The sequence below is a fragment of the Hibiscus syriacus genome, unplaced genomic scaffold, assembly GCF_006381635.1.
Source record: "Hibiscus syriacus cultivar Baekdansim isolate YM2019G1 unplaced genomic scaffold, ASM638163v2 tig00002237_pilon, whole genome shotgun sequence".
NCBI lineage: Eukaryota > Viridiplantae > Streptophyta > Magnoliopsida > Malvales > Malvaceae > Hibiscus > Hibiscus syriacus.
The window spans coordinates 3,640,177-3,648,985 of NW_024061918.1; the positions used below are offsets into that span (position 1 = coordinate 3,640,177).

At 40.5% G+C, this 8,809-nt stretch overlaps 1 pseudogene; it reads right to left on the reverse strand.

Annotated features, from left to right (window-relative positions):
• Nucleotides 1–831: 831 nt before the first annotated feature.
• On the reverse strand, nucleotides 832–6,447 carry LOC120140095 (annotated as a pseudogene).
• Between the last annotated feature and the right edge of the window lie 2,362 nt (nucleotides 6,448–8,809).

Sequence of the window (8,809 nt, forward strand, 5' to 3'; positions counted from 1 at the left end):
CTTAGCATACTTTTACAGTTACATCAACTTTCGCCAGCAGTTTCACTACACCTCACTCCATTCTTACCACATCATTCCATCACCATTTATATATACCATCTGTCACAGGTATACTTTCATTTTGTTTATATCATCGTAATTAAATATTTAGATTTAGTTCGTGACAACTTTTGTTTACTATAGCTTGCTTGTGAAATACATCTAATTCCTATGGAGACGATACTCACTCACTACTGCATTACTTGTATCGATTGTGTATACTTACACAAAATTATGTGCCACAACATAATATATTTACACGCGGCCAATGATCTTTTAGAGATTCTAAATGAAGAAGGAAAATGTGATGCAATTGACAGAAAGAAGGGTCAACAAAATGTTAAAATTATACACATTATTCTTTGTGCTTTGAAGTAAGAAGTCTTAATCAAATTTCTTCTTGTGAAAGTTTCAAAAAAATTGCGATAGACTAGAAGAAATCTATAGAATCAAGAAGAATATTATAAAGACACGTGAATGTCAATGCTCAACAAATAACAAGGAAAATGATGAGCATTCGTGTATAAATATCTCCTTAAATATAGAGATAGCGTGTTTAACGTATCTCGAAGAACACAAGGCATACTGTATCTCATGTGAATTTAAACTAGACCATAAATTATAAATATAAGAAAATGTTGGAATAAAATGCTAATGTATATTTAGAGATCCATATCCAAGAAATCAAGAGTGTGACAAATAACAACTCCATAAAAGCATTTAATATTAAAATCTAATTATCTCTCTTTAATTTTACAATATACTACTGAGAAAAACAACAACAAAAAAACCCTAAGCATTCTTCCTATGATAATTATTATGAACATAATCATAGTAATTACTGGGATTAATAAGTTTAGTATGGGATCCCAAAAGAGAAAATGAATGAGACCTTTTATTTTTATTTCTAATCATTAAACAATCAAGTGCATTCCACAACCAACGCCTCCGCTTCACATGGCCCACGTGCCCCCTTCTCCTTGCCACCCCACCCACCACCTCCGGCGGTTTGTAGTGCCTAATTAGCGCTCATTTTATACCATCAAAGAACGGGTGTTGTTTAATATCCTGCGCACCCCTGTTGCACCCTAGCCTCCTCCTTGGATCCTTTACCAGCAATTTTTCGATCAAATCCTTTGCCTCTGCGGTTCCGGCCTCTTCTAGTTCTGCCGCTTGGGGGAATTTCATTTTCCGGCTCGAAGCTATGTTCCGAATAGTGCTCTCTTTGCTGGCTCCTTTGAACGGTGTCGTTCCGTATAATAACTCGTAAATGAACACCCCAAACGCCCACCAGTCAACGCCGTTACCGTGGCCGGTACCGGATACGAGCTCTGGTGCTAAATATTCATGGGTTCCAACGCACGAACGTGAAAACGCCGATGTAGGTTCAGCTACGAATTCAGGAAAAAGTTCTTCTTCGCCCAAACCGGCAATAGGACTCCGCTGAAACAATTCCGTTTTGACTTTCCTCTTTGGCGGCGGAGGAATCTGAGAGTGGGGACCATATCAGCCTTGAAACACAAATCGAAATCCGACAGCATTATATGCCCATCTTCACGTAACAAAATGTTTTCGGGTTTAAGATCCCTATAAACGATCCCTAAGGCATGTAAATATTCCAAAGCAACCAACACTTCGTCGGCGAAGAACTGGACTGCGGCTAGAGGGAAACGGTTTCCTGGTTGTTTACGTAGGACAGAATGGAGGTCTCCGTTAGAGCAGAAGTCTATGAGGAGACAAGTGTAATGAGAAACATCGATACGGACGTAAAGCGTCGGGAGAAACGGGTGGTCCAGAATGGATAAGATCTCCCCTTCCATTTGAGAGTGGGAGAGTTTCTTGTTGCTCAGTGTATCCCTGTCGATCACTTTCAGAGCGAAGGTGGCGTTCTTGCAATCCCTAAGGTGGCAGAGGAAGACCCGGCCTAGGTTTCCGGTACCCAAGTGGCAAATGATCTTGAGGTGACGGAGGTGGAAGTTTCCGTCGGAAGAGAGGTTGGCGGCTGCTTTAATGGCGGACCAACGTGGATCCGATTTGCGGTGGTGGAGTGGTGTGATACTGGTGGTGGTGGAAGAAGAAAGGCGGGGTTCATTGAAGCTGAGGGTAAGACTAGATCTTGCTAAACTGGAACGAGCGCTGGAGCAAGGGAAGGTTCTGTCGGAGGTGGTGGAAGTGAAGCGAACCCCTGAACCACGTTATATGTTGATTTGGCACCACGTAGGGTATAGCGCCCCCCCTGTACCGTGCTATACGCCACGTATGAGTGAATTATATTTAACGCGGTCCTTGGTCCGCACTATATTTTTTATCTGAATAATTACATATAGCGCGGTGCAGGTACCGCGCCTTATATGGTTATAAATACCCTCCTCCGCCGGTTAAGTTTCTCACATCTCCTCGCATATCTCCTCTCAACTTATAAATTAATACAACAATTCCGTCAACGAGTAATAATTTGGCAATCTTCTCATATTTGATTTAGAAGTCCGTGCGATTTTTCATTATAAGGTAATTTTGTTATAATTTTTTAATTATACTTATTGTTTATTATCATTATTTGAAAAAATATTATACTAATTATTTTCAATTATTTTTTATGTTTGTAAAATTGAAAAGCGGGAGCATACGTCGAAATAGTTTTGCGGTGCAGGTAATAATATAAAATTATATTATTTAAATTATTTACGTTGATGTGTAAAAAAATTATTGTGTTATATTTTCGTTCATATATAATGTATTTAATCAGGTTTGTTTCAGTTTTTTTTTGTAGATATAATATTACCGCACTTTTAAACTCAAAGAATGGCGCGACTTTCAACTATTGTTTATTATGATGGTGAAATTCGAGAAGATGAAACTGGCGTTGTTTTCGTATCAAATGAGCGTATAGATTTCGAGGAAGATTCATGTTGGAAGTAGTAGAAGAATGTCGTCGTTGCAGTATAGATTTCCAACATCATTGTTGTCATTAACTTATGCAGCGTTCGAACTTTCGAACAATGATGATGTTCAAATGATGGTTGAAGCTCAACGTAATTATTCAGACGCCGCTATTGAGATGTATGCACATTTTGTTCAAGTGCGTGCTGTTCGGGGTCAATCTTTAAGCATACACTATGGGCTGGCTGAACAAGTTGATCAAGTTGACAGCCCGACTACAGTAATGTGTAATGATTTTAATGCCATAATGGGGAGACATTCATCCGCAACTCCTTATGATATGTACCGAGGTGGGTTCACGAACAATCTGTATGGCAACACCGCGTCCAGTTCAAGGGGAAGGCATTCATCTGCAAATTTCTTTGACCATATGGAGATGCCATCGACGCAACCATCTGTGCAGTTTCTTTTTGACACAATGGCTTCAAGCTCCAGGGGGAGGCATTCGACTGCGAGCTTTTTCGATCTCAATGTCGATATGCCTTCCAATTCAAGGGGAAGGCGTGTAAGTAGTAAGTTCTTCGACCTAAATGTGGAGAGCATGGAGGAACCATCATCTCCACCAGAAGAACATCTTCGTGAGCCTGGTGCAGATTGTGCTGAGATTGAACTATTCATTCACCCAGAATCACCGCAATTCAACTCCGATGATGATGAAGTTCCAGAAAATGTGGCACAAACTGATCCACCTGTACACATGTATGAAGCTGATTATGGTGCAATGTACGGGCCAGAATTTGCAGATATGCCTCATCTCGGTGACTATGGATATTACTCATCAATAAATAATGGTGAGTTATCTTTAGGCATGGAGTTCTCAAGCAAAGAAGAAGCGGTGATGGCTATAAAAAATTACAATATCTGTAATTCTGTTCAGTCAAGAGTCAACCGATCCACGACCAAAAAATATGTATGCTACTGTGCCCAACGCGAAAACAGATGCAATTGGATGGTTCACGTATCGAAAAGGAAGAGGAAAAACAACATATGGGAACTAACAGTATATAACGATCCTCACACATGTTGTGCTGGAGAGGTCAACCAAGATCATCCCAACTTGGACTCTGAAGTGATATGCCAAGCCATCATGCCCATGGTAAAAGCAAGATCTCATATAGCTATTGCAGTGTTGATTTCAGCTATACAATCGCAATATGGGTACACTGTCTCCTATAAAAAAGCTTGGTTGGCAAAAGAAAATGCCATTGTCAAACTTCATGGCGAATGGGATGCATCTTACAACGAGCTTCCAGGTTGGTTTAAGCTGGTGCGGACATTGAATCCTGGGATAATTATGGACTTCGAAACCTCCTATGCATACCATAATGATCGAGTTCTTCGCAATCGAAGCCAATTCTACCGGGTTTTTTGGAGTTATCCACAGTGTGTTAATGCTGCCAAATACTACAAGCCTGTGGTCCAGATCGACGAGACTTTCTTGTATGGAAAATACAAGCAAGTTTTATTATTAGAAGTTGTCCAAGATGGCAATCACAACATTCTTCCAGTTGCTTTTGCTCTTGTCGAAGGAGAAGATACAGATTCTTGGGCTTTTTTCCTCCGAAATTTACGTGCACATGTTATCACGAGGGAAAACATTTGTGTCATTTCAGATCGCGGAGCTGGGATCAAAGCAACAATGGAGTCTTTGGGTCCAATGTGGCAACCACCCTTTGTCCAACATAGGTATTGTCTCCGACACATTACTGCGAACTATCATGGAAGGTACAAGAAGAATGATGAGCGTCAATTAATTGTGCGCATGGGTAAGTGAAAGCAAGTTAGTAAGTTATACATTTTTTGATCATTTTAATTTTGAAAAGAAAGCAAGTTAGTAAGTTATACATTTTTTGATCAGGTTACGAACTACTTCCTCGAACGTTTGAATCAATGCTTCAAGATTTGCGGGCGAAGAACGAGGAAGGATACGATTACATCAGCCTCATCGATAAAGAAATGTGGAGGAACGCATATGATGGTGGATATCGATATGGACACATGACGACCAACTTAGTTGAGGCAATCAATTCAACCTTAAAGGGTACACGTCACTTACCTGTAGCGGTTTTGGTAAAAACTACATATTTTCATTTGGGGACGCTTTTTGCGAAGCTCGGGGGACAAGCTCAAACCTAGATGCAAGGCGGTCATGTCTATCACCCTAGATTAGTTGCAGATATACAGAAAAAAATTGTTGCATCAAATGGAATGTATGTAACAAGCTTCTCTTGAAGGCATGAAATGTTTTGTGTCACAGAGTTGCTGCAACCTCTTCAAGGGATTGAAGCTGTGTCGTTAAGAATAAATCTAAGGGACAGAACGTGCGACTACGGGTTTTTTCAAGCTCTGAAGTATCCATGCTCTAATGTGATAGCAGCTTGCTCGCATACACGTCAAGACTATAACCATTTTCTGGATCTCATATACCTACTATCTGAAGTTTTTAAGGTATACGAATTTGAGTTCCCCCCATAGGTAATGACAAAGACCCTGATGAGGTTCAAGATTGGCTTCCGATTGTACTTGAGGGAGCGTGTTCGTCCAAAATTCAATCGAATTCATTGTGATATGGATATTCGAGAAAGATCTAGACAAGACAGAAGATGTGATCATTGTAGAAACCCAGGACACACTAGAAAAACATGTCCACTTCTGTTGTCATCAAGTAACAATTGATGAGGAAATGATGTATTTGTTTATCAAATAATAATTCTTGTATTTTAATTTGCATTTACTTCAAGTTAATGTCATTCGATAATCGTTGATGAAGATTAAAAAAACAAACACAATCATTAAATTTTATCAAACTAATAACAATTTGATATTTAAATACAACAAACTTACAATAAGAATTAAATGCTAAATGATAACCAAATTACAATAACTGATATTAAATGGTAATAAACAAAATTAACTGAAATATATTAAAAAAAAGTCCAACAAATTTAACAAAATAAAGTAAGTATTAAATGAGAAATAATAAAAAATTACAATTAAACAAAATAAAGTAAATACAAATATAAAAAAAAACTATCGATGTTTGCGTCGCGAATGTGTTCCGCAGGGCGGTGGCTGTCGGTCTAACGGAGGATTTCTTTGTATCACTGGTTCTGACTTCTCGCTGTCGTCGTCGTCGTCGTCGTCCTGAGCAGGTACATTAGGTTGATGAGGAGCTGATGACGATGAAGCACCTCCATAGAATAAGGACCCTGGAGGTGTATGACTGACTATCCCACCGGCCTGCGAAAACTGGGAAAACCCAGACATCGCTGAGTGTGAAAACTGTACAGGAGGTGTCTGTGCTGCGGCCATGGGTGATGAGGCTGAACCCGCCAAATATCCAGTATATGAACCCCAAGTCAGATCTACAAACATAAACCCATAATAGCCTCCAGGAGGGGTCATCTGTGACGGTGGTGGCGGTGGGGTCATAAAACCAGCTGAAGGCGGCGACGGCGGCGGCGGCATTGGTAATGGAAAGGCGATGGCAGTATCATATAGGGATGCGACATCATAAATGGTTGTGGTGGCTGCTTTGAAGGTCCTACTGGTGCAGCTGAGGATGAACTGGAAGCACCTGCTCTCCGTCTACGAGTCGGGGGACGATGGTGCTGTGTCGGATCATGTCTCAGTCGACGTCGCGGAAAGGTCTGCCCTCGTGCATCCTCGGGAAGCAGAAACGGTTTCCCGTTACTGTTGAACCACTCATAATAACCGTCAGCATACATCAAGAGGTCATCAAAAATGGGCTCTCTACGGGGAAGGTGCCGATATCAATCCTCCCACAACACGACCCACTCATGATGCCTCACCAGCCAATCTGTATCTGTCTTGCCTCGTCTATCTAAGCTATGCAACTCGTCCATATTACGAGGTGCTTCCGGAATCGGTTGAAAACAACCAAACTGCCGGAGCACGCGATCAGTGGAGTGCCACTCGACGGTCGCATAACAGATTAGAGGGACCATCGCCGTCCAAACATCTGATGGACCCCTCAACTCAGGTGGGATCACCGCCCTCACGTCATCAGTAGAATATGACACCCATTCAAACTAAAACAAATAATATATAATTTTTATCAAAATAATAATCTAATTTTATAACTATAATCTAAAATCAATTTTTAAACATTAAAATTCATACCTGTGTGACAGCCTTCTGATCGATTAGCACCCTAATTTTTTCTAAATCACCAGGTAGCTTCTGATGATTTTTCCTATCAGTAGACCACCTATTTAAGGAAAAGAATTTATTATACGCCGTATAAAATTATTAATATACAAAATCAGCTTTATAATTACCTCAGAAGTAGTGGAAATATGAATGGGTTATTCACAATGGGACATAAAAAGGGCAATCGATACCATGCCCAAGACTACAGCAGTAGGAGACATCCGCCGATAGCATTACGCCTGTAGTCAGTGGCTCCACACATCTCCCTGTACAACAAAGCCAAAACTGCCGAGCCCCAACTGAATAATCCGGCGAGACGAAAGTCGCTAAGATGTCGCAACCACATACAGTGAACTAGGTTGTGCGATTTTTCTGGCATCAGCAACCCTCCTATCAACTGCAATATGCATGCCCGTGCATACATCTTAACCTCATCCTCAGAGGTGTCTATGCTCAACTGCCGAAAATTGGCATCTAACCAATTTAACGGTATCCTACCTCTGATAAAACTTTCCGGGACACGTCCTAGATTATCCCGACACAAAGTAGTCCAAGAACCGGAAGCTATCCCTGATATCACATCTCCATCCACCGGAGGCCCCAAGTGCATAGAAACATCCTCAAGCATGATCGTGCACTCTCCGCACGAAAGATGGAATGTGTGAGTCTCCGGCCTCCACCGCTCTACTAAGGAAGAAATAAGGTATGGTTCTATCTTACAGTGACCCTGATATCTACCTATATAACCAAATCCAGCCTCTACTAAATACGACAAGACACAACTAGGTATCACTAACTTAAGATTCCTAATAAAAAGATCTAATACACGGTCCTTCTCCTAAAAATAAATAATTACAAAAATTAATTCTGAATCTAATAATCATGCATTAAATAAATCAACTAATTATTACTAATAATTTAAATTAAATTAAAACGTTAAAATGCTACTTTATCAGCAACGTGTCGAGATATATGATTTCCATCCAAGCGAAGTAGATTGCCTTCCATTATATATCTACAAAAGAATTATATTAGTAAAATATTAAATAAATTAAATACATAATATTAAAAATATTATAAAATATACCTTAAACAGAGAGAGTATTTGAGAGAAATTGAGAGAATTTGGTATGATGAAAGTGATTGAGGATAGGGGTATTTATAGGGAGGATTGGGGTGTGGAGGGGTGGGTAATTAAATGTATAGCGTGCGCCCTGTACCGCGCTATACCCCACGTGTCAGATAACCAGGTATAACGCGGCCCCTGATCCGCGCTATACCCCTACGTGACGTATAGCGCGGATCAGGGGGCGCGCTATACCCACGTGTAATCCATGTCAGCGTATAGCGTGGTGCAGGGGGGCGCTATACCCCACGTGGCGCCAAATCAGCATATAGCGCGGTTCAGGGGGCGCGCTTTACTGCTACGGGTGTTAAATCGAGAAATATAATTTGATCGGTGTTAGATCGGTAAATATACCGATCACCGGTGATTTTTCGGGAATTTCAGCAAGGGTTTCACGTCTGCCAAATATATATATATATATAAAGGAGAAAGTGAGAAAATAATATAGCCGTTTGGTTGACCCAATTTTACTCGTTAAATTATTAGGGACAACGGAAGGTGTTAGGTTGATCCAGTAAGGTTGTTTACAAA